Genomic DNA, 27,775 nt, shown 5'->3' with positions numbered 1-27,775 from the left:
CCCAAACTCTGCTAAGCCTCATCCTTTTAACCACTGCCATAGCCTAAGGGTGTTAGTCACCTTTTTGTCTAAAGAACCTGCAATGTTTTCCCCAATAGTCTTGCAGGGCACTGCTGGTATTTCTCAGGACTAGCTCGCCACCTGCCTTTGCTTCTAGACCTTTACTTAAACTCAAGAACCAGTAGACCTCATGAAGAATGACTTTTTCAGAAACCTGGGATATATGTAGAGGAATGAATTTTAAGATCAAGGTGGAAAGAATATAAAGCCAGGTGAGGATGAATTCATTGATAGAGTTCACTAATCAGTGACTCTAGATTTAAAACTGAAGAGCTAGATTGCCTCTAACAGTTTTCTTGGTTAATTGTCAAAAACATGGACCCAAGAGCAGCCTCCACTACCAGGTCTTGGATATACTAAAAAGTTATTACCCAATGGTTTAGGGAGATTGGATTATTTCGAGTAAATTTAGTAAGTGTTTAATGTATGCATTCTGTTTGTTGTATACAAAGTTTTATTTATATCTATTACTTTGAACTTATTAATTATTGTAGGAGACTGAGCACTAGGCTTATAGGAGCAGTCACCGGTTCTTGAGGGAGGCACTGGGAGGGGGACAATCTCCTGGCCAGCATGGAGATGTTTTGCAGCCTGGAGACAAGCCCTGAAGCAACTGCATGCATTAATAAGACAAGATTGGTCGCTCATTAGCAAGCAGGTGTTGAACCTTGAACATTTGTGGAGCAATAGGGTGGAAGTCAAGCTCGTGGGGAAGGAGCACGTGGTGATGATTAAGCACGTGATCCTAGTACATGGGCCCCCACACCTGTTGTATACTGCTTCAATAAAAGGCCATGGCATGGGTCAGGGCTCTCCCTGCACGTACGGGAAGCTCACCTCTTGCAATCAGGTACTTCTAATCTATGTCCTGGCTGTTTTATTTGCGCAGTGATGGGGTGCCACAGTGGCACTGAGAATTATAATATTTAACTTTGATATCTGTGGTAATTTTTCCTTTTTACCTAATGTTTGTGAGAAGCATTTACTAAAACTCTCAGATCCCAATGGTTGATTGATCTATTTCTTCTCCTGTTTCTGTCACTTTGCTGTTGAATGAAAGTAATTCTATAATGATTAAAACAATTAATTGTAGGCTTCTTTCTTTAAGTTTGTACCTAGGTCTTTGCTTTGGTCTCTCTTCAAACAAAATTCTATTCACAAAAGAGTATTCATAAGTAATGGTGATCTTATTAACGTTTACACAGGTGACATGGAAATGGATTGTATTTCACAGTGCATAGCATTGATTTTAGAATATTCGTTATAGCTGTCCTCTTCAAGTTTCTCTTCTTGGCCTTGCATCTACGGTGTCTGCTTTCCTTCTTCTGGCCTCTGGTTCAATAATCTTTGACTCCATCCCTTGTCTTCCCTATCACCACCATGAAGCTCTATCATGGCTTATTATGTATAGCAATTCAGCTCCATCCTAGAGACTTGCTCTGAACCATATGATTTTGCCTACTATTCCATATAAATTCATATGACAAAGACCATGTTTATATGTTGATTATGCTCAGAAAACAAAAGACTCAAGTAACTAGGACACATTTTACTTAGGGGTAACTGAAATTTATCTGTGTAATTAGTATGCTATTTTTCCTTTCAAATATTTCAATTTTAATAAGGCAATTTTTATATTCAAAGAAGAGAATTACATTTAATTCAATTAGTTCATGTATTTATTAGTTATCTAAAAACTCACAAGTAACCAGGGTTTATGGACTGGATCTCTGTTTCAACTGCAGGTTTGAATCAATTTCAGTGATATTTCAGCCTCTCTTGTGGCCAGCCACTCTGATAATTGCTGGGCTGACCCATTGCTTAATCCGGTTCTGATTCTAGATGATGATAAGAGAAAATTCTGAACTTTATTGGAAAATCAACACATTTTAATGTTCCTTTTCTCTCATTGAATGATTTGTCTTTTGACAATGTTGCCTTTCTTACACACAGAAAAGTTCTTTTTTAAAAATAAAATAATGTTTTGGTTGATGAGATTTTGGCCTGAGATCAGGATTAGTAAGTACAATAGTCTAATGTCACTTGACTCAGAAAGGCAAAAATATACAATGTTATTATTATGCCATTCATCTTTATTGCTATTTCATGTCTACATATCTCTTTTGGTATCATAAAACATAACCTTAGTTAATTCTCGATCACTTCAGGCATAAACTTAGTTCTGGAATTTCTCCTAATTTGTTTTCTCTCTCTGGCATCATCTAAGTTCAAGAGAGTTCATATGGAGTGAATTATCTGCTGTGTTGTCATTGACTGTGTTCACTTTGGTATCTGTGGAGATTGATCCCCTGACCCTGGCTGGTCTGTAGGCCTGGTGTCCTCCTTCTGTTGCTTTCCCATCTACAGTGCCAGTCCAGTCATTGACACCCACACCCTGCATCCTCCACACCCTGGTGATCAGTGATGCCTTTAGCTCTGCCAAATCTTCCACACCTTTACCCAGATGTGAAGTTGGAACTACCCCAAGCCATTCTAGAGCCTCAGAACTCTCAATGAAACCATCTAAGACCTATTTACACTCTAAAAATCCATGCAGTCAATTCTACCCTTCTGCTCCGATCCCTAAACTTAGCTGTTTAAACTGGCATCCCCACCACGCACTCTTTGAAGAGCTTTAAAAGCTCAGCGTGCAGCAATTACTGAACATTGGCCTTTAGATTTTGCTGTGTTTCCCACCCCCAGCCCCCACAGTTTAGCTTTTGCTTGAAATTAAAGGAGAGGGACAGGAGAGAAAACAAGAATGTTCAAAACCAAAAACCACATCAATTTATATCATTGCAAATAAACAATTGTTTCTAGTCATGTCTGTTTTATTAATTCATCCTATGGAATTATGTGAAACATTTAACCTTTCTGGGTGTTTGTTCCCTCATCTGTAAATTAAGGGGATGAAACTAGATTTTTCAGAGCCCTTAGCAGCACTAATATCCTGTGATTATGTGTTATAGATGAGAACAAATTCAGGCATTGGCAAGTTCCATGTACAATTAGTCCCCCCAGCTTGAAGAGGATGGCATTATATAATTCATATTAACGTACTTTGGAAAGTTAGATACCATATAAGCAGACTTTGTATATAGCAATGTGATGTCTGACAGTTTTCTTTTTCACCCTTCAGCCAATCAAATATTCGTTAGCATTTATGACACTCATTGCCAGCAGAGAGCACAAACATGAACCTTAACCTCCAATTCTCTTTTTTTAATGTATTCCATATACTAGTTCCATCACCTTCTACCCTCTCACATTTTCCCATAACCTTCCACCATTCCTTCTACAAAGGTCCAGGCAAGTGAAGCAGGTAAAACAAAAAAGGAACAAGGTTTTGAGCCAGCGATGCACGCCCTTGACTAAGTGTGATTTCCGTACCCCCCTTTACCTGAGTCACATGTTAGCTTCTTACCTTCTAGTTTCTGCCCTCTGCCAGTTACTATGAAAACAATTCACAGCAAAAAAGCCTCTTATTATTTACAACCTTAGCAGTGGATATAATTGGCCAAGAATTTAGCTTATGGGTAATTTTACAGCAGGTTTTACTTTTAAAGTATAAGAGTATATATTTTGAACAGAACCTTCTCTGAACAAGATACATAAATGGCCAACAAACACATGAAAAAATGCTCATCATCCCTAATCATCAGAGAAATTCAAATCAAAACTACTTTGAGATATCACCTAACCCCAGTGAGAATAGTATGCATCACAAAGTCTCAAAGATGCAGATGCTGGCATGGATGCGAAGAGGAGGGAATACTTTAACACTGCTGGTAGGACTGCAAACTAATATAGCCTCTATGGAAGAAGTATGGAGAATCCTCAAAGAGCCAAAAGACCTTCTATTTGACCTTGCAGTCCCATTACTAGGTATCTACCCAGAAAAAAGATCATTTTACTATAAGGACATTTGCACTAGAATGTTCGTCACAGCTCCATTCACAATTGCCAAGATGTGGAATCAACCCAAGTGCCCATCAACTCCTGAATGGATTAATAAACTGTGATATATGGATGCCATGCGATACTATTCAGCCATAAAAAAAGATGGCTTTTGTATTTACCTGGATGGAGTTGAAGAACATTCTTAGTAAAGTATCCCAAGAATGGAAAAGCAAGTATCCAATGAACTCAATGCTAATATGAAACCAATAGATTAAACAACTAACTACACCCCCATGTGAAAGAAAAATTAAATTTAAGTAGAGGGAGGAAGGATTGGTAAACTCTCACCTAACGTGCACAACTTAAGGGTATACAGCACACCCCGGGTGAAGGGTCAACTACAACTTGGACTTGAACAAAAGCAAACAATGTAAACTTATCATTTGTATCCTCACATTAACCTGGAATAAAAAAATATTAAATGTAAGAATCTAGGTTGAATATGACAAAATGGATATCTACTGCATTTTCTTTTAAGTTAATAGAATATATTCTGTGTTCATTAGCCTCAAATACACCCAGCACTTTGCTTGGCCCTCAGCTCAGACTGAAAAAGAACAAATTGCCTGTGTCCCCTCAGAGTTTATTATCTAGAGTGAAAGGTAAAATTGAAATACACACACACAATAGGTAACAATTCATAACTCCAAGAGGGTGTTGAATATTGTGGGAGTTCAGAGATAAAGGGAAGAGAGGACTACTTTGTTTTTTTCAGAAAAAGACAGAAGTAAAAATTCTGATGAGTTTTTCTTTTCTTTTTGTAGAAGTTTATTGGCCAGGCAAAGAGTAAACATGTTTCTTCTCCCATCACTTCAATATTTATATGTAAATGTAATTTTTCACTTTTTTCCTGAAGAATTCAGATTCACAGGGTACCCTGAAATGTGCATTTTTCAACACATTTTATGTGGTAAATATTATTGACAAGAATAAAAGATGAGACAGAAAAGTATATTTTACATCCTGAGAGATTAGCTTTTCCTACCCTGTGGCCCCGTTTGCCACTATGTAGACTCTTCCCATTTTTAATGAAATTAGAGTCACATCTTGAACAACTCAAAACCTGCCTCTTTCACTAGAATTTCTGGCCTGGAATATACAGCCAGCTAAGTTGTTTTAAAGATTCTCATGCTTCTTTCTTCAGTCTATTCTTTGTGGCACATGTAAAAGTGTTTGGAGGTCCTGAAATTAGGTAGGATTTTTTGAAAACATGGTAAATCCAATCTAATGGGAGATCCAGTCTAACACTGTTGCAGTTCAGATTCTTATAAGTCTATTTTCTAAATTATGCCGAGATTTTGATGGCCTATCTTGTCATTAAAAGTTCAAGTTTAGTCTAGGTGTATTAAAGTACCTAGAGAATGTTCAGATCTAAGTAGAGTAACTATGTAGGATACAGAGATTCTAATGAGTTCACCCATATAAAAAAATTTTAGTCTAATCCAAAATTATCTTTTACCACCCTTAGTGAAGCACTCAAAATATTCATTTCTATATATATTCTCCAGTACTTTGAATTTATGAATTTTTATAATACTTTTTACTCTGATTTTTCACTTCCCCATCTAATTAGAGTTGAGTTGTAAAAATCCTGCTTACTTAGTAGCAATAAGGCACTAGAGGAAGTTCCAGCTCTCTGTGAGCGGAGTCATGACTTAGCCAAGAGAAAGGCAATGAAAATTATGTCAGATGGTTTCATTACTTCAGTGTCCTCAAAGTCTTCAAAATCATTTGAGATTTCATTGTTTCAGTTATCCAAATCTCACTCCTCTCTGATCAGGACAATTTCACTTAAAAGAAGGCTGCTATAATTCAGAAACTCTAAAAAAAGAAAGTCAGCATCCCATATTGTTTTGGGGGGATCTCTGACCAACTATTATAGTCAGCAAAGTTTTTTTTGTTTGTTTTGTTTTTTGCAGTTTTTGACCAGGACTGGGTTTGAACCTACCACCTCCGGCATATGGGGCCGGCACCCCACTCCTTTGAGCCACAGATGCCACCCAGTCAGTAAAGTTTTTTTGAGCACTGTCACAGGGAGGCTAATAGTTTTTATTCTATGTTCTGAGTGAAACGTCTCACACTGTGAGCTTAATTTCTCTTGCTTTAAGCTATCCAATACAACCAGAATGAAATATTTCATCCACTACCTGGAATTTCTTTCTTCTTTTTTTTTTTTTTTTTTTTTTTTTTCGGTTTTTGGCCAGGGCTGGGTTTGAACCCACCACCTCAGGTACATGGGGCCAGGGCCCTACTCCTTGAGCCACAGGCACCGCCCAGCCTGGCATTTCTTAACTCCTTTTAAGTTGGTTTATTGGAATAGCACCTATCCCAGAGAGTGATCCTGGGTGGGAACTTGGCTCCAGGTGAACAGACTCTATCAAATGCTTACTCCTACTGCCGTGATAAATTATGAGCAGCTGATAAACCATTCCAGAAGGTAAACATGAGTCTTACTATATTTACTACATCTCATACAAAACCAAACCAGACAGCTCACATTTTCCTGACTGTCTATTGCCAAGAGGCTGCCAATTTTGTTAAATTTCTTTGGTTGAAATCAAAAGAAATAAAGTATGCTTAATTTAAAGGAAAGAAAGAACTTAGAAGAAAATTCTGTACCTCACAGAATCAAAAGAACAACTAAAAAAACAAATCTTACGGCAGACTACAATCAGGATAGTTCTAGATGTGTTAATAGCAGAGATTGGCTTGCATGGGACATGGACCTACCTTTCTGTTGCTAAGGGGTAGACTTGGCCCTACAAGTCCTCCAAAATTACCCAGGTTAGAAAAGAATCCATTCTGACTCTGTCTACTAAAGAAAGGATGCTGGGAAGACTACACATACAAACACAGAGGGCGCCCATAAAATGATACACAATTTAAGAAAGGAAAATCTATTAAATTTGTAATACCCAAGTCACATTTGACCTCTACAATTACAAGGGGTGCTGAGCATAACTTGTATTCCTCTTTTGTTATTAGTATATATCGAATATTACAATTTTAGTACTTTTTCCCCTTTCTTAACATGTGTATACGTGTTTCTGGCACTTTCTTTATAGACATAAAGACATGGTGCCTACATACAAATCTATGCATGAAAGATTGTCACCCATGGGAATGATACAGCATTCTTATTAATTGGCTCAATAATTCTAGAAAAGAAATAAGACTACTCAAATGATGGTCAGAGCCCTTAGATCAACCTCATACTTGAGCGGCCACGTCACAGTCCCTGCAGTATGCAGATTCCGCATTCTCTCACTTCTGAACCTGGACCGTCACTCACCCCACCTCAAGGGGCTTACCAGGAGAAATGTTAGGCGAATTATGGCCATCAAGGTTTCAGAGTTTTCTTTCCATTTAACGTATTACTTTGAGTTCCACCGAAGGTAACAGTCCTGCTGAATTTCTACTCAGGTGATCTCTTAACTGTGAATCCAGGTATAAATGACAAATTAGAAGACAGTTACAGATTCTAACTAATTCTGCATTTCTACATCAACCCCATGTGTTGTGTTTTCAGTTCTTTTAACACAGGAATTACATTTTTCTGTCATGGTAGCTATGTTTTTGGAGCTTTTTTCCCTACAGGAAAAATAGATAACCTTGGCCACTGAAACATCATCGGGGTGTTCAATCTTGGAAACATTTCTCTCATGCAGGGCCACAGCTCGCCTCTGTGACACATTGTTGCCTATGAGAAAACTGCCCCCCTTCTGGGATGGAACTAGAAAAGCCACTCTGAGTGAACTGTGACCCCTTAGGTATACCACTTGGGAAGCACAGCAAGAATAAAGCTGTAGGTGCCCCTCCCTTCAGGGCCTGGCCTTTCTACAACGTATAAATTGATTTATTATTTATGGTGGCTCAACTCTGGGGGTAATTTAGACAAAGTAGAACAACTTGAAACCTTTACTTTGAGCCACTGGTGGGAAATTTCAGGAAAATAGGTCACGGCAAGTCCTGAAGTGGAGTCAGCCAGTGTTTCTACACCCATTAGACTACTGAAGGATACGCACCAGCCTACTCCTTGACAAGAATGTTGGATTATGGTACCTACCTTTTGAGTTGCTCCTATTTTCACAGCGTTCAGTGTGATACTCAGATGTAAGATGCCGGGCCCTTACAGCATGCTGTAAAAATTGAATGTGGGACGCTTCCCCTTCACATAAAAGTAGCTTCCCAGACTGCCCACACTTTTCCTGTTTTATCTTCATCCTGGTTCTCAGTTCCTCTTGCTACTATCCACAATGTGCCTTGCTTGGCTCCATAACTCAAATTAGCTCAGGCTCTTATGCCTTGGCAACCATGTTGACTATGGCCTCATCCCTCCACTGCAGCAATGCCTTCACAGAGATCGTTAAAAATGCTCTTTCTGTTTCCCCAGGGTCCTCTAGACTCCCTCACCTATGCACTTTACCCCTAATCTGGCTTCACTAGAGTGATACTTTCTCTCTAGTTTATTTTCCAGCTCGTGCATTTCAGTCCCACTTTTACCTATGCTTTGTTCTGACCCTCTGTCTCAACTGCCCGTGCCTAGATCTGTAAACTGGGTTAATCCCATCATTCTCATGCAGGGTTCTTGTATTGCTTTAAACCAGAGGTTCTCAAATGCGATCTGGGACCCAGCAAGGTCCTTGAAACCATTTTAGGGCATCAATGTTGTAAAAATCATTTTACAATACTATATAGATGTCGTTTGGCTTTTTAATTTGCATTTACTCTCAGTAATGTATGGAAGAGTTTTCCAGATTGAACACAAAAGCAAAAAGGAGTATTTACCTGTCTTTGTTCATCCATACAAAGAGAGATGCAAAAATTTGAAAGTATGACACTTTCATTAAAATTTTAATTTCCAATATTGTTATTCTAAATTTTTTTACATGTAATGGGTTTATTATTATTTTTAAGTGGATGAATAAGTAATTTTCAAAGTGCTCAGAGGTTCTATGGCAAAAATATTTACATATAATACAATGACAAAACTCAATGAGGCCTCAATAATTAAGATGATAAACCTATCCTGAGACCTAAAAACTCTGAAAATTCCCATTTTAAAATATGAGTTAGGTTATGAGCATTTTGGAAAGGTGACATCCTGGGAGTCTGGATATAAGGCCCCATAGCACTGGGTCAGGCATGTGAAGTTCAGGATACAGATACATGAGGAAGGTGCATTGAAGCTTTGAGTCTTAGCATATAAATGATCATTTAAGCAATAAGAATGGCTGAAATGTTCCAAAGAATTATAGAACAAGAGGAGAATTAGGACCAACTCTCAAACAATAGCAACCTAAAATGATAGACATCGAAAGAAGAGTTTGCAAAGAAGGCCAACATGAGGTGTTCAAAGACAGAGGAAGGAAATGAGGAGAGTGAAAAGGGCTTCAACAGGACCAGAGCGCACAGCAGGGCTCAGGCTGCCCAGGGATCAACCAAGAGATGTTGCTTTGAAGCAGGGAGGGGTTAGTGACCTCAGTGGGAGATTCAGTGACCTTGTGAGTGAGGGGTGGGCAGGAGACACATTGAATGGTTTAGGTAAAATAGACTATGGAAAGTTTGAAATAGAAACTCTCTTAAGGTATTTACTTGAAAAGAAGAGAGAGAATGCGGTAACTGGGGTTGGGGGAGTCACAGGATTGGTGAGGATTTTATAAAAGAGAGAATATATTGCTTACGAAGTGGCTTTAAAGTCTTATGTGATTGTCTCCGTGTTTCTGACTTTCTTCTATAAACACCTTGAGTTAAATGGTCGCTTTCACAGGCTCTCTATATCTATCCCCAGCATCTGCTCCCGCTCTGTGAAATCACAGGAATGTCCTACAGATTTGCTTCTGATTAATTAATTACCTATTTTACTGTTTCTTACTGTAAAACCAGACCAGGCTCATAATTTCTCATAAACAACAAATATAGAGCTGGCTATCATCCCACTGGAAAGAAACCTTAACAAATGCTTGTTAATAATACTGTGACAGGTTAAAGATACTATATAGGAAAGAGAATGTACATTAAAAAATTGTGAAAACTACAAGTCATTTTTAAATCTTCAGAAAAATGTACATATTTTGTTTCTCACCAGAAGAGGGGATGTCTGCTAACTATCTCAAGCCAGTGGCAGCAGGTGGAGAAGAGTAAAGTCACCAACTGCAGGAACTCTGAGAAAAGAAGTGATTTTTGATTGATGTAGAGGTACCCTTAATTCACCTGTCCGTGTATACCTAGTATGTGGAACTTTGAAATCCTAAATATACATTGTGACTATTGTGATCACTTAAAGGTCTGTGAAATATGGCTCGGTGCCCCTAGTAGTTATGGCGGGCACCACATACACTGAGGGTAGTGGGTTCGAACCCAGTTCGAATCGCTTGAGCCCCAGAGTCTGAGGTTGCTGTGAGCTGTGATGCCACAGCACTCTACAAGGGCAACATAGTGAGGCTCTTGTCTCAAAAAAAAAAGGTCTATGAAATATTAGTGAAGTAAAATCATATGTTCAGAAGACAAAATGAGCCTAATGAAAAGGGATGGTGATTAAAATTTACATGTCTAATTCATAATTCTTCAATTATTTCCATGAGATTGGTCTAAAATCTGTGTATTAAAAATTCCGTTATAAACACAAGCCACATAGGAGCCTCCATAGGCTCAAAAATAAAATGAAATTATGCACAATTGAGGGATCAGCAGCATGCTAATGATCATTTGTTGTATTCATCTGTGAGATGGATAACTGGTGAAGTGAATAGTCTCTACCATAATTTTTCATCAAAGAAACATTTTTCTTTTAAACAATCAGCTCGTTTTAAACAGAGCAGAACCTATGATAGGCTCTGAAAAAGATGTGTTAGTAGATGGTATGTAGCTCTAATTACTGACGGCAGCCACTCAGGACTCATCAACAACTCTTTGAGGATGCAGGTAGAATACAGAATATAAATCAGACCTTCACCTGTTTCTAATAGGCATCTGTCTATGACATGTCATGTCTATGACATGAATCATTGCCTGATTATTATCTTTGCACAGCCTTTCTATTTGGGAGGAAATGTCTACTTTGTGACCAGAGCAGCTCTAGTGTGGCAATCAGGTGTCAAACCTCAGCTCCCCTTGCAGACAGGATGAAGGCACATGACCTGCACACTGCAATCAGACACACCTGCAGGGCCCTCTATTCAGAAGTGAGCAGTGGGACCTGGGCAGCAACAGCTTCCCAGTGCTTGAGAGGCTGAGTTCCAGACACAGAAGTGCAGTCACTGCTGACAGCAGTGCCAGTCAGGCTGAATTTTTGGCATTTAGCATCCTACAGAAACCGTGGGCACAGTTTCCTCAAGAGTCCTCTTCTGTGTCGTGTTTTGGCAGCTAGAAGCTGAGTTTTGAGTCTATTCCTTTTTTTGAAAGCAAACAGTTAATCCATTAATCATCGGATAGTCTTAAACACATCACTGTTCTAATTAAACTAGGCAGAACAGGTTCTATTGTTTGCTACTAAGTAATCTGAGTGATACAACATTATATCTCAAGGACTATAAGAAATCAAGCTCTAAATGCTTCTTTGAGGTATTAAAATATTTATTGGAAGAACTTGTAGGATAAGTCGATATACTGACCACGTCTATTCTGAAAGGGTAATGGAACTCAGCAGCAGGGTCCAAGCAGGGCAGGGCTGCAGAGCTTTGGGTTTGCATCTTGACATTGCTATTTTACTAGTCAGGGGTAAGTAACTTAAACTCTTTAATTCTCCACTGCATCACTTATGAGAAATGATAATAATGCCTAATGATTGTTAGGATTAAATGGGATAACATTTATATGGTATTAGTGCAACGCTTTATCCGTTAAGCTGACTGACAAGGAGCTTTTTATTCAGCTATTACTAAAGCCACATAGGTGACTTTCTAGTTATGGGCAATATAATCCACTCCAGCTACTTTAAACAGAACGGGATTTATTTTAGAGGATTAAGTCACTTGCAGGATGTTTGGGAGAGCTGAAGAAATGGAGTCCAGGGTGAGCTTATAGAAAAACACTGAAAGCCTTCTGCAAAATCTGTACCAAGGAAGCTGCTATCCTGGCCCTAACCAGGGAAATACAGAATCAGGAAGCTTTCTGATGTCTAGGAAGCTTTCACTAAACTTTCTGGCTGTGCCACTTGTACTATGCACAAGATGATCCATGAAGAATCATGAAATCATTATTCTCATTCCCAGAACTCTATAGTTTGACCCATTTTTGAAATGTATTATAAATAGAACCATTCAACGTTACATTATGGGGTCTGCACATGCTATTCTGCGTAACAGTAGTACAATCTTTTTTACTGCTGTACAGCAGGGTGTGGTAGGCAGAATATTGGCCACCAAAAGATATCAATATCCCAATCTCTAGAGCCTGTGAATACATTGTAATACTTGACAAAGGAGAATTGATTTACACATAGAACTAAGGTTGCTCATGAGCTGACTTTAAAATAGGGAGTGTATGCCCGGCATGGTGGCTCACATCTGTAATCCTAGCACTCTGCGAGGCCGAGGTGGGTGGATTGCTTGAGCTCACAGGTTCAAGACCAGCCTGAGCAAGAGTGAGATTCTATCTCTACTAAAATAGAACAATTGAGGCAAGAGGATTGCTTGAGCCCAGGAGTTGGAGGTTGCTGTGAGCTATGATGCCATGGCACTCTACCCAGGGTGACAGATTGAGACTCTGTCTCAAAAATAAATAAATAAAAAATAAAATAGGGAGCATATCCTGGTTTATCCAAGTGGACTTAATTGTAATCATAAGGGTCCTTAAGAGCGGAGGAGGGAGGCAGCTATGATGGTGGGTTAGAGAGATGTGTACGAGCAAACCTGTCTTTACTAGTTCTACAGACGGAGGGAGCGGCCTAGGAGTCAAGGAAGGAAATAAAATATGGGTTTAGCAATGGAAGGTAGCTGTACTCTAGAAGCTGGAAGAGGCAAGGAAACAGATTCTCCCTTTGTGCCTCCAGAAAGGAACGCAGCTCTGCGGACATTAATTTTAGACCACTGCACCTGTGTTGGACTTCTGACCTACACAACTGGCAGATCACCAGCTGGTGTTATCTTTAGCCTTTAAATACATGTTAATTGGTAAAAGCAGCTCTAGAAAGCTAATACGCAGGATTTCTCAATTTCAGCACTAGTGACATTTTGGTTTTCTTGTGGGGACTATCCCGTGTAATGTAGGATAGTTCCCAGTTGTTCTGGAGCCTACTCAATCAAGGCCATTAGCAGTCTCACCAGTTGTGACAATAAAAAATGTCTTTCCAACATTGCCAAATGTCCTGGTGGGTGGGGCAAGATCACTTCCAACTGAGAAAGTTGAGAACTAGTAACTGTATGGTATTCCATTTTATAAATATGCCACAATTTATTTAGCCAATCTATTATCTAAAGATTTTGAGTTGTTTTCAAATTAGGATTACCACTAAGGAGGCTTCTGTGAATATTGTGGGTATGTTTTGGTTAGTATACATGCATCTCAATGTTAGGCATGTGTCATAAAGTAAGAAAAGTTTAATAACTTGGGTATGGAGCCTGGGTTTTGTACCAATTTGCAATTCTAGAGGCAACATATGAAGGTTTCTATTGCGTTCTATTCTTGCTAAGTGTCGCTGGCCATTTTCATTTTAGCCATTCTACTGAGGTAGTAGAAGGTCTTTTCGTGATTTAAATTTCCCTTTCCAAGATATCTAATACATCACATATCTTTTAAATAAGTCCATGCCTGTTATTGTGGCCTTGTTTATGAAGTGACTGGTTAATTTTTTTTTTTTGCATTGTCTTTTTTCCTTCTTAATTTGTAGAGGTTATTTTTATATTCAGATACAAATTCTTTGTTGGACATGTACCTGTGTGGACTGGATGATGGATCCTAACTATTTCAGTGTGGTAAGGTTCCGATATTTAATGAGGTTGGTGTTAAGTCTGGAATCCAGGTGAAGGTCTGCAATGCCTCTTACATGGGCATTTACCTCAAATTTTGCACCCCCAGCACTGTGCAATTCCCTTAAAATTCTATCCTGCTTTTGCAATAGCTTTTTGGTTTTGTTTCTTTATTTCTGTGCAAACGCATCAAGAAGAAAACACCTTGGGGGTAGGGCTCACCTCATCTTGACTCCCTTATCTCCTGGATCCTGGTCATTTTGACAGTGCCAAATCCATTCTTTGCCTCCTTAGTCCTAAGCAGTCGCCAAAACCTCTACTGGGTTCTCAACTTCTTACATATAATTTTCTTCCCAGTTTCTTTGTTTCCTACAACTCTAGAAGAAGTGTCAAATATCTTAAAGGAGGAACAACAGAATTCAGTCTGCCTGTGCACACTTCGCTTCCCTTTCTGGTCTTGTTCTTGTTGCCTTGGGAGCTCTGCAAACCTTCAAACAGATGATTTTGTATTTTGAAGCAATTTTGTAACTGGCTTTCTAAGTATTGTCAACAGGAAAAACAGTCTGTTGAATTTCCCCATAGCTGGGAGCCGAAGGCCCTCAGTGGAGTTTCAAGGCCCGAGACCTCACATTCATTCATGTTTGCCCAAGTTCTCTCTCTATCATTCTAGTAGTCCTAGAACTCATCAAACATTATCACTGTAATTTAATATCTTTGTTTCTGTTTTGTATTTTACCAGCCAATGGTAAAAGATTCTTTTAGGAAAATCAGAGAAGCTCTCTCAACCTTTGTTCCTGTACTGAGAACATCAAACTGTGTTTGTTTTCCTTCTTCTCTAAAACAGTTAGTAGCAATGAGCCTCCCACTAGACCCTGCTTGTACTCCTGATTCTCATCCAATGGTCCATTGCAATAGCCACTAATCCTAAAAAAAAAAATTTAATATCATTTCACATCAAATGACCACAGATGAAAAGTAATTGCATTGCTGTGGTGTAGCACGAACCACTACTATTCATGCAGTTCTTTCCAGGTAAGTGACCCTGCCCCATATTCCAAGAATCCCTTCTCTGCAAGAAATAATGGCTGATTTATAGAAGGGATTGTATTTTCTTTTGTTCTCTTTTGTTATTTTTTGCCCATCTGTAGCAGAATCAAAGCTAAATTCTTAAATAATATTGACAGAAATGAAATCTCCTTTTAGAATTCATTCCTCTCTCTATTCTCTGGCTCTAACATGCATATCTCCCTTGAATCTGAACCATTTTTATCCACTTCTCATAAGGTAATCTCTGAGAGATGCACTGAATTCACTTTCAAGTCTTAAATCATGTTATTTAATCATTTAATGAACCAAAATACAATTAAGTGGTTTGTGCTCTGAGCCACAATTGATACCCATCTCTGCTTATTATAACATGGCCTAATTTTTTATTGATTTAGATATACCTTATATAACATAAAGTACCATTTTAAAGGGTATAATTCAGTGGGCTTTAGTATATTTACAACGTAATGCATCTCTTGGGAACATTTCCATTACTTTCCCCCCAAACTCCCTATAGCAATCATTCCCAGTTCCCCTTATCTGCTTACGACCATTAATCTGTTTTCTCTGTATATTTGCCTTTTCTGGATGTTTCATTTGAATGGAATTCTGTGGCCTTTTGTGTCTGGTTTTTTTCACTTAGCATAATTTTTCAAGGTATATCTGTGTTGCAGTCTGAATCAGTACTGTATTCCTTTTGAATTATTTAATATTTTATTGTGTGAACACACTACATTACCGTATATTATCTATTAATTCATTGGTGGGCATTTAGGGTATTTCCACTTTGGGGGCTATTAGGAATAATGTACAGTTTTTGTGTGAATATCTTTTTCAGTCTTCTCTACCCAAGAGGAGAATCATAGAGTTATATGAACTCTGTGTTTACCTTTTTGAGAAACTACCAAAATGTTTTTCACAGAGTGAGCAACATTTTACATTCTTATGAGTAACATATGAGGATTCTAATTTCTCCATGTTCTCCCCAACATTTGTTTGTTTCTCCCAAATAGAAAGAACCCTTAGAACCCAACAATAAAAAGGCAAATATCCTAACTAAAATAGGCAAAGGATTTAAAGAAGGTGTACAAATGACCCGTAAGCACATGAAAAGAGGTTGACCATTGTTAATGTTGAGGGGAAATGTAAATCAAAACACAAGATGCCACTTAAACAGAACAATGCCCTGTAATCTCACTTCATTTTTCCTGGGGAAATTCATAGTAGCTTCATGACAACTAATGTTACCAACTACAAAAGCCCTGGTGATCTTTGTCCATCTGTTAAGCTGTTCATTCAGTATGATTTAACAGTGATAGGCCTTCACACTCAACTTGCCCATTTGACTATTACCCCGGTTCCTTTCTCTTTTTATACAAGTTTCCACTTCATGTACTTTGAGCACATTGTCACAGACAGGGTTCGTATCATTCCTCATGTATTTTTCTGGATCCTTCATCAAGGCCATCAAGAAGGGATCAGTTCATTTGGCCATCAAGAAGGGATCAGTTTTCCATTTTCAAGAGAAGATTTTGACTCTGAAGCAGTATTTGACTATGTGTTTCTAAAGGACAACAGCTAGCACCTCTTTTCTATTATTCCCTGGCCTCTTACCATCTCACTTAAATGTTTGGTCCAAGGATCCTTCTTTCTTAAATGGGTCATACATTTTTAAAGGCTATGTGAGAACCTCAATGTTAAAACACAGTTAAACATAACAATACTGCCTTAAATGGAAATACAAAAGTCAGATTTCAAGTGTACCAGATAATTAAGATTTGTTTGTGGCTAAAAGTTATGAGAATTATAACATCTCCGCAATGTGTATGTTTTTTGAAAAGTGCTTTTTATGTATTCACAACCCTCAGACACAGACATACACATGCTCATGAAACACTGAGCAAAAACCTTTCAAACAGAAAGCAGTGACCTATTTAATCTCTGTAGGTTCTATTTTTAAGACTACAAACTTTTGCAGCTAAAGGTTTGGTTTAAAAGATATTGGAAAGTGTTTATAAGAATCACTCCGTGCAAATGTTAAATGCTTTTCTTTATGATAAGCATAATAATATCATTTTTAAGTATAAGCCTGTACGGCTCGTTTTCGCATGCTAGTAGGAAAACACGATCGTCACGTCATTGCTTTAAAAGAGGTCATTAAAAGTGAGAAATGTATCTTTGTACAACATTTTTAGTTTTATAAAACTGCTTTATTCCCCAATTTGGGAGAATATGCTGAAGCATGCAGATAGATGTTCAAGAGTAAATCGTGAGAGACCGTGTCTGCAATACTGATTTTGGAAGCCTATGTCTCTCGGTGGAATTTTGATGAATGTCTTCAATGTATATTTATGCATATTAATAACATTTGAATTCCTCCTTGACTAAAGTGCGGCATTTCAAATGCTGAGCTTTAAAGGAGGCCTCCAATGTTTCATTAAAGATGACGTTTCTCGTTTTATCTGTGAGCATCTGCTTGCCCTTATTCCTCATTCTGGGTGAATATGTAGGTGCTAAAGAGAGTAACGTAAGCGGCATCTTCCCAAAGTCTAAGAACTCTAAGATGGTGAAAATGCATTTTCTCTTCCCCACTTCCAGTTTCTTTTCTTTAACAGGCATCTGTATTACATAACTTATTTTGTTTCAGGGGCAAGAATCTTTTCCTTTACCTCTGAGAATCATTTCAGAAGGTGGAGCCTAAGCCTTCTTACATGGAGACCACCAGGTCACTTGTGAGGTAGTCTTTAGTTTGTAATCCATTCTTAACCCACCTAACGATCAAGACTAGTGTTGCATATTCAAGATGAGTGTCCATGACTTGAACCTTAGAAGGACTTTTAAAGACAAAGTTGATTTATTTTCCTTAGTAAGAAGCTAAAATGTCCTTTCATAGATTGGATTGCAATAACACGGTCCTCTATTGGGCAAGTTGCCTTTTAATGATTTACATTTAAAAGGGGACAGAAAATATTTTTATAGGTATTTTGTCATCTACCTTCACTGCTAACACATTTGAAAAATCAAATGTCATTCCTCCATTAATGATTGTTATCACTTTCCCTGTGGCAAATGTAGGTTCTTTCCTCTTGATTTTTAGTACACCATTGGCATATTGGTTTCATTTGTTCTGTCATTCAGAGGAGAGCTGAAAATGCATGCAAAAATGTATAGCAGAATCCCAGCGCTGTCCAGAAAGAGCCGGTTCTTCCTAAAAATAATCCACAAGTGTTATGCCAATTACCTGTGTCTCCCTTAGCCTGACCGCTCCCCAGCTCTCCAGGGCTGCCGCACAACGCCCATACTTTGTTCTTTCTCAAGAGCTTCTGCGGTACAGATGAATCAATTGTAAGGGACGGGACACAATGACAACGTGCCATTATGTGAGCTGTCATCAAAACTCTTCCCCAAATTTCCTCTGCCATTTTTTTCAATCTTTTAAACTAGGTTTTTCCAACTGTTTGAACCTGGGAACTAAATCACTAACTTTATAACACTGTGAAAATGGAGACATTTACTAGCTCCACATATCATGGCTTTTTGGGACACATATCTTTTTCATCCCTTGCTAACTCAGATTTGAAAAGGAGACATTTTTTTCAAAGAAATGTTTAAGAAACTGAGGTTAAAGAAAATTGAAATCAACATCAAAAGCATCATAGTGAAGAGATAAAAGAACACAGAGTTCACATACTAAGTCATTTATAGTCAACATTTATTGAACTCTTATCTGTCAGGTAATATCTTGAATGTTTGACCTGGATAATCTCATTCAGTCCTTATAATAAACTAATGAAGTAGATAATATGATTATTTCCATTTTACAGATTAGAAACTGATAATGAGTAATATGCCCAGGATTGCACTGCTAATAAAAAGTGGTGCTGTGGTTAAGATTAAAATTTCTCTCTATTTCTGTTCTATTCTCTCACCATGCTGCTTAGCTAGCCTTGTCTAGAGCAACTAGACTCTGGAACACTGTTTTCATTTTTTGAGTAATTAATCTCATCTGGAGGACATAATCTAAATGACGAACTTTAGTTCATACATCACTACGAAATTTTAGATAATATCTACCCTGTTCATCACAAAACTTGGTCATAACAACTCAATGAAATAATATGTAATGTAAAGAGCATATAATTTTAACTATTCTTAAATGGATGACTTTAGTCGGTGTGATAAGTAGGATGGCGGCTTCTTTCTAGGTAGAAATTGGGAACCCTTCATTTCTCTAATGATACGGTATATTGGGAATATTGGAAAACTTGTGCCCCCACAGACCCTTGTGCATATTTGACAGTAGCTACTACTGCCATGAAAACTACAAATTCTCTAGTTCCTACAGAGAGACCTCTAGAGATTTCTCTGACTCCCTCTAATCTAGGAACCATTGTGTCTTGGAATTTGCAGAGGCCTTCAATTCTAGCAGTGACACGTGTGATTTCCAAGGCTCTAGATTCCTTTGCATGGTATACAGAGGCAATAAAAATAATCATCTATTTGTGCAAAACACTATATTGAATTATACCCATACACTTTATCCTCATAGAAAGTTCTTTGTGGTGGGTGGTGCCTGTGGCTTAAAGGAATAGGGCACTGGCCCCATATATCGGAGGTGGCGGGTTCAAACCCAGTCCTGGCCACAAAAAAAAGGCAAAGAGAAAAAAAGTCCTTTGTGGTAAATACAAAATTCAGGGGTGTTTGTATAGGCAAAAAGCACAGACAAGTTCACGGACAGTTAATAAAAGAGAGAAAAGCATTTCATGCCACTAAGAGTGGCTGAGTTTGTGGAGTAGATGATGGACAAAGGCAATCTCTGTAGAAGCACAATGAATAGACAGCATGTATATATAATCTCGGATAAACTTCAGATATAAAAATTGATTATCTGAAAATAGTTACACTAGCAACAGCATATTTTGGGGCAAGGGCAGGGGGTGGAAATGCAGAGAGAGGTCCAGGATCATCCGACTGACTAAAGAGGAGCAGCCCCTCCCAGAACTGGACAAAGAGAACTCCTGAAGCATGAGCTTAGTGTTTGAACTAAAGTCTGGGTAGAGAATGAGAAGTTTATACTAGAAATCTGTTGTATACAATCAGTTTGATTTAGGCATTTGTGCTAAGTTTACTGGATAAAAAGTTTATCTTCTTAACGTTATGAGTAAAAACTCTCCAGTTTTTTTTTATAGATAGATTATATTGGCCTATATTACAATTGCAATAAAAATAAGGGAGATAAATTTAGTTATAGATCTCTCAGGGCTGCCTTGGCCCCAAGTGTTGACACCACTGAGGTGGTTCATAGCAGAGGTATTCCTTCATGATGGTCAGAATAGGACAGGAAAGACTGGATCTCTGCAGATGCTGCCTTCATAATTCTGAGGCTTGGTGTGGGCTACCCACAGTCACTGCATATGAACTGGAATACCCATTTATTGAACTCCTTTTCCATTTTCCTACAGAAAGAACTGTGAGAGCAGCTTGTCCTAGGACCTAGAGTGTCCAACCTAGCCATAGGCTTCATACTGATTTTGTGAGGACTTTTTTTGCTCATCTGTGGTATCCAATATCAGGAAAAGTATGCATGGATTTTTTTTATGCTCATCACCTGTTGTTAGTTTTTGTGTATTTAATGTGTGGCCCACAGCAACTATTCTTCCAATGTATAGCAAAAAAGATTAAAGGTCGGACACCCAGGTTAAATATTTTTTAATACCGTAAAGCAAAATATTTTAAACTAGAAAAAGACAAAGACAACATGTTTTGCTGGACTTAAAGTGAGGATCAGTGGGTTTGAGTTGCAATGGCTGACAGATTACTTACTATTATATGACCTTCATAGCAAGCTGCCTTGAGACCCCATGCCATATCTGTTACCCTGATGAGAACTCTTTGGCGTTCCCATCACCAAAGAGAGTAATGTTGAAAGAGTTATTAACAAAATGGATTATTATAATGGATTGTATAGAATCCATTCTGTTACATCAGGCTGCCAGAAACCTAGGTAAGGAAAGGAGCTTGAGAAAATCATCTGTGGCTCCTGAGCACATTTACCCAAATGTGGAAAAAAATAAAAATACTGAGATGTTTCAAGTCTGACCAAACTCACAGAGCAATTGATGAAGAAAGACAATGCAAAACAACCTCAAAATCTTTTGCCTCAGATGAAGTCCCCAGGCGCAAACTCCAGAACCCACTGGATGAAATCCATGGTTAATAGTGGCTTGTAGCAGCTAATGGACAGCACCCCAGAACTTCTGAAGCTTTGCTCCAAGATGGGCACCAGTTCCCTAAATGTCTAGTAGGTCTAGAGTTAAATTTTGGAGGAAGGAAAGAAATTACTAACAATGTTAAAATGTCAGGAAATAAATGCAAAAAGCATTTATTTAAATATAATTTATTATAAATTGTAACAAACTGGAAAGAAATACTAACCTGTTGGTAGTGTACTGTCAAATTTGAATTACGTAATTGTGATATTTTATGTATGTTTTATTACCTGTAATTTATAAATTGTCTACAGTGAACCAATATTCCTGAAATAAAAAATATCCAGTAAAAGCTATTATTTTTTAAGTTCTTTTTTATCAGGAGTCTTCTCCCACGCCATCACTTTTACCTTTCATTTCACTGTGTATTGCTATTGTTCCATTTGTTACGTACCGAATGAATTCTCATCACGGGCATCTGTCTGGCATTGTCTGATTACTGGTAGTATATATTCCTTCAAATATTGGTATGAATCTCAGCTGTAACACTTTCCAATCTGGTAATCTTTGTCATTTAACTATCCTAATTTTATATCCTCATCTATAAGGTATAATTTTTAGTCTGTAGAATTACTAAAATTGATACAATTAATGTATATATTATAATATGGCTATGCATAAGAGGACTTAATTAATGTTAGTATTATTTTCTGATTTCTTAAACTTGCTTTTATCACACCCTGAGCAAGAATATTTTAATCTTTTATGGCTCCCAGAGGCTTTAACTGAGCACTCTTCTCAGGTGAAGTTGCACTTTAACTCCTAAAATATGTTGCTCAAAGATATTCATCGCATATCTCTTATGTGCAGCTGAAATTGGTGATGTACGGAAGGAGAACTAGTAAATGATCAAAAGCAGGAAAAAGTGTCTGTCTAAAATGTTCATAGGTGCAAGCTGATGTTCAGAGGACAGGTAACTGTCCCGGAGGCGGCATGAACACGAAGTGGGAGAGAGGGTGGGTGGGAGGTAGAAGGGAGCTGGCAGAGCCTGCCAATGCGCCCGCCCGGAGTGTAACTGGGAATGATGAGTCAACCTCTCATGTCTGCCCTGCTAGAGAGCAGACCAGAAACCCATATTTACAGTAGAAATAACCTTATAGGAGTCAACGGTCTGATTTCTAAAGCTAATTCAACAATTTCTGATTTTGTAATCCTTAGTAAATCACTAACTTCCAGATCGTCAGCTTCCTTATCTTCAAAACTTATTCAAAAATTATTCTAATTTACTGTGAAGATAGTATAAAAAGAGATATGTATGTAAGGTTGCATTTTTAAGAATATATATTTTGTGTGTTTGTTTTGTTTATTTTTGTCATTTTATTTTTTTAATTTTTTCTAATTTAATTTTTTATTAAATCGTAACTGTATACATTTATGAAGTACAATGTGATGATTTGATATACAATGTGGAATGCTTAAAGCAAATTGACTAATATAACCATCACTTCACTTATTTTTTGTGGTAAGACATTTGTAATTTACTCTTAGTCATTTTGAAATGAACCCTTGCATTGTACACATTAGAGATCCCACCAAATGCCCTCCCTCCTCCCATCAATTGCCTTCACTCTTCCCCTTCCCTCTCCCTTCTTTCCCCTCCCTCATACTAGGCTACATTTGTGTTTTATCATCTGTATGAGTGTGTAAGTGTTTGTGTATTGGTTTCATAATAGTATTGAGTACATTGGATACATTTCCCCCCATTCTTGAGATATTTTACTAAGAAGAATATGGTCTAACTCCATCTAGGTAAACATAAATGATGTAAAGTCTCCATCTTTTTAGGGCTGTATAGTATTCTATGGTATACAGATACCAGAATTTGTTAATCCATTCATGGATTGATGGGCATTTGAGCTGCTTCCACAACTTGGCAATTATGAATTGGGCTGCAATAAACATTCCAGTGCAAATGTCTTTGTGGTAAAATGATATTTGTTCTTCTGGGTAGATACCTAGTAATGGAATTGAGGGATCAAACGGAAGATCAACTTTTAATTCCTTGAGGATTCTCCATACTTCTTATTTTGAGACAGAGTCTCACTCTGTCACCCTGAGTTGAGTGCTGTATTTTTAAGAATATTTAGAGTGATTTATTGTTACTTAGTTAGACTGATGGGTTTTCTCTCCTTTGGATGGAGGCATCTCAGATGCTATGCTGGTGACCAACAGGAACACAGCAAGACTGAAGTTACATTGCACTTGCCAGAGATGCGACTACATTAATTTATTAAACAAATACTTACTAAGTACATTCTGGATGCCAGACATTCTCCTAGGCACCAAATTTAATTCCTCAGGGTTACAAGTCGTTCTATAGTAATCTCTGTGAAGAAAATGGTAGACTGCTGTGCAAGGTATAGGATCTGGCAAGGTAATTTGCAAGGAAGGGACATTTGATATGAGAGCTAAAAAAATGGAGAGGGGTAGATCAGACAAAGAGTCTTCTAACAGGGAAGAATGTGTAAATGCCCCCCAAATCAAAAGGAGCTTGTGTATTGGAGAAAGTGAAAAAAACCCAGTGAACTATCATGGAGGCAGAGAGAGCTGTGACTGGGACTTGGTTGAGGGCCAGTCTACAAGGGACATAGCAGGCCACACTAAAGATTTTGGTCTTCGGCAGAATGTAATATCCATGACTTCAATTTGATAAGAGTGTTGCCACTAGAGTAGGACATAAGTAGACATAAATGCATAGTCAAATCAGTGGGAATTTCTAAGGGTTGGATGAAAGTGAGCAATAGTAGATTATCAAGTATAAAATGTCTGGACTTTTTGAGTACTAAGTTAGACAGGTGGTATCTCTGACATTTCACTTTGACACTTCTTGTTTTATTTTTACTGTGAAGGTGCATGCTCATTCTTTCAAACACATGTTTTGCCTTGTGATTATCTTTCAAAAATTTTTTAGAACAATTTTTGTGAAACCATGGATAAGTCAAAAATTCATGTTATTTTCAAATATGAGTTCCATTGCGGAAACAATACAGCACAGATAGATCAAAATATCAACAAAAGGCTTGAGAGAAGGATGTGGCTAGTGAATGCACAGTACGTTAATGGTTTGAGAAGTTCCTTTATGGTGATTTTAATCTTGAAAAAGAGCCAGGTGAGTGATCTGAGACCATGGTGGATAATGAAGAGCTGAAAGCTGTACTAGAAGCAAATCCATCTCAACCTACTTGTGAATTAGCAACAGCAATTTTGGACCATTTGAAACAAATCAGCAAAGTAAAGAAGCTGGATAGATGAGTTTTGTATAAATTAAATGAGCATCAGAAGAATCAGCATCTGAAAATGCCTTTCTTTGCTGAATGATATAAAGGTGAACCATTTCTACACCATATTGTTATGTGTATTGAAAAAATGGACTCTTTTTGAGAATTATAAATAGCACATTGGCTGAATAAAGATGAAGTGCGGAAACACAGTCCCAAACTGAATATTCATCAGAAAAAGCTAGTAGTGTCTGTTGGGTGGTCCAACGCTGGTATTATCCACTATAGCTTCATGAAATCTGGTCAATCGATTATAGCAGATGTGTACTGCAACCAGCTAGATGAAACGATGAGGATACTTGTGATTAAGCAGCCAAGATTGGTCAATAGAGACCAATTTTCTTGCAAGGCAATAACCACATGTCATGCAGACAATGCTTCTCTGTCTACAAAAGCTGGACCTGAAAACACTCTGTCATCCACCATATTCACCAACTTGGACCAACTGACCACCACTTCTTCTAGGCTTTGGACCACTTGTTGCAAGGGAAAATATTCAATTCTCAAGGAGCTCAGGAAAATTTCATCAACACTTAACTCTTTACACTTGTTCCCTGATGGCAAACATAAGCTACTGTTAAGACAGCAAAACCGTATCGATAGTTTGGGTGCACACTTCGATTTATTATACTGCTTCTAGTTTGAGATGGAATAAACTAAACTTTGGTTTGGAATCAAATATTTCATATTTAATGAGCTAGTAGATTAAAGGCGTAATAGGTGTTTTGTAGGTTTCTGGCTTGTGTACTTTGATGGATCCTCTGGGTTCCAGGTTTGGGGGAAAGCTTGTGAGTTCAACATGGGCATGATGATTCCAGAATGATTTGGGATATCCAAGAGAACATGTCACATAGGTGATGAAATGTCAGGCCTGGCACTCAGAATAAGAAGTCTGGGCCAATACATCAAAGAGAGTAGGAGATTGAAGACATGAGCAGTGGGATTGTACAGAATAAGGAATACAGCCAGAAATGAAGAACATGTACATTAAGCCCAAGACAAAACTTTGACTGTTATGGTGAGACAGATATATGGACCTGCTTAATTTGGCATGACATTAAATCTCTGCAGCATAAATGTTTGTAGATCGTGCAGTTGCATGCCCTTCTAGCCCCAACTCAATTTTCAGAAGCAAATTGGATCAGTTATACTTCTTCTATAGCTTATAGATACTCATGCTATAATCATGGCATTTTTTGTAATGCTCCTTCTGTTTTGTTGTTCTTTCTTTGCTACCACTTTAGATTATTGAAAGAAATACAGCCTACTTAACAGATCAGGACACTTACTAAAATTATGTTTTAGCGCCAACAATGTCAGTTAGCAAAATAATTGGAAATGAATACAAGACACTTTGATGTAAGAACTTATAAAATAGTATACCAAAGCAATTAGGGGACTCTTCAAAATATTTTTCCAAAGTTAAAAGTTGAATCTCAGAACAGACTTTCTAACTATCTAATATTGGAAACCATTCCAAAAAGTTGGTTCTAAAAATGAGTCTATATTCAAGTCTTTCTCTGTTCATCTCGCTGCCATCCTTTCAACTGTCACAAAACTAAATCATTAAAGAGGTGACCAGGAGAGACTAATGCAGAAATAACAATCTCTACCTTCTCAAGCCCACAAACAACCACACCATTTCACTGACTCAGCCACACTGTTGTTAAAGGCAGTAAGAGATAAATGTGTATTGAGCTGAGCCATTTCAAAGTTTGGCCTTATGACGGAAACTTAATCCTACTTCAATTAATAGTGTGAGAGTTTATTTGCCTACTTTTTAGGTATAAATTATTTGATCATGGTGGACCATCAAAAGTGCTGACTAGCTAAGATCTGTGCAGTCTTGTTCCAAATGAAAGATTATTGCAGAAACCAGAGAAGCCAAGTAGTCACCTAGATCAACCACTGAGAGAGTTGGAATGGACTAATGGACTGGAGCAAGGGGTGTATGTTTTGATATTTAAGATGTAGTATTGGAACATTTTGCCTAGAAAGGTTTAATGGAAGTTCTTATAGAGCATCATTTATGATATTTCTTATTCTTTCTTTTTATCTCTTTCCATCCATCCGTGCATTTACCTGCCTTTCTACTTTTGATTGATTAATTGGTGATATACAAAGTTAGGCTTTTCATCTCCAGCTTTAGCTAGCTTAGGTTTCTGTATGATTGCCCCTAATGGAAACTGCACAAATGCCAAGTGATCAAGTGAAAACCAACCCCTTAATCCAAAATGCTGACACCATGACACCCATAGGTACTAAATAATAGCTATTTATCAAGAAATTTATTTGCAAGATTTTATATTTCATCAAAGTTTGTAGAAGTTTAAGTGCAAAAATGAAGACATAAGCATAACTGAAATTAGCTAGAGAAAATGAGATATTTGAAATGAGAAAGAATTTATAGGAGATTAAAATGTAAATCTACAACAATGATGACAAACACTATCAAAGAGAGAGGACAGTAGAGATAGGCCAGGCCTAGTGGGTGTCCTCTAGAATCCCAGCCATTTGGGGCAGTGAGGCAAGAAGATCCCTGAGTTCAGGAGTTGGAAGCAGCTGCCATTGCTCTCCAGTGAGGGTGACCCCCAAGTGTGGGTGACAGAAAGAGACCCTACCTCACAAAAAACAAAACAAAACAAAAAAGCAGAGAGAGCACTGGAAATGAAAACAGTGAAATAGCATCCGTTTGTGAATAATTAATAAATGTTAAGTTGCAGAAGCATAAACAATTTTTTTAACCATCTAGACATAACATAAAATACAGTATAGGAAAGATTGTAACTGCAGTACCAACACAAACCTATTAACTATTGCTTAAGTTCTTACTGATGGCAAAGAGCCAAAATTGCTAGTCATGTAGCTTGAGCATGTGCAGTGGGAAAAACTTGAACCTCCAAATTGTTACCACCACCTGCCTGGCAGATGGACTGCTTTGTCATCACCTAGAACTAGTTAGAAAAGCCGTAAAAACTTGACCCACTCCCAGATCAGATGTCAGTGTTGCCTCCTGTCTCCTCGTCAGTTGACTTGCAATAAAGCTTTTACTTATCAAAGCTGATCCCATAGAATTAGCTTATGTGTGCATCTTACAAGGAGCACATGTCTGGATGACAACAAGAACTAAATCCATTAAAAAATATGCTTTTTGTTAGCAACTCTTAACTTTTTCTGGATGCATGTAGGTTTGCTAGGCAAATCATGAACTAGGTTACTCGGAGACCAACATTGAAAGAATACTTCAGCAATA

This window comes from Otolemur garnettii, unplaced genomic scaffold, assembly GCF_000181295.1.
Source record: "Otolemur garnettii isolate 467f Iridium unplaced genomic scaffold, OtoGar3 scaffold00003, whole genome shotgun sequence".
Classification (NCBI taxonomy): Eukaryota; Metazoa; Chordata; class Mammalia; order Primates; family Galagidae; genus Otolemur; species Otolemur garnettii.
The sequence above is the reverse complement of the archived record's forward strand: the minus strand, read 5'-3'. Positions refer to the sequence as shown.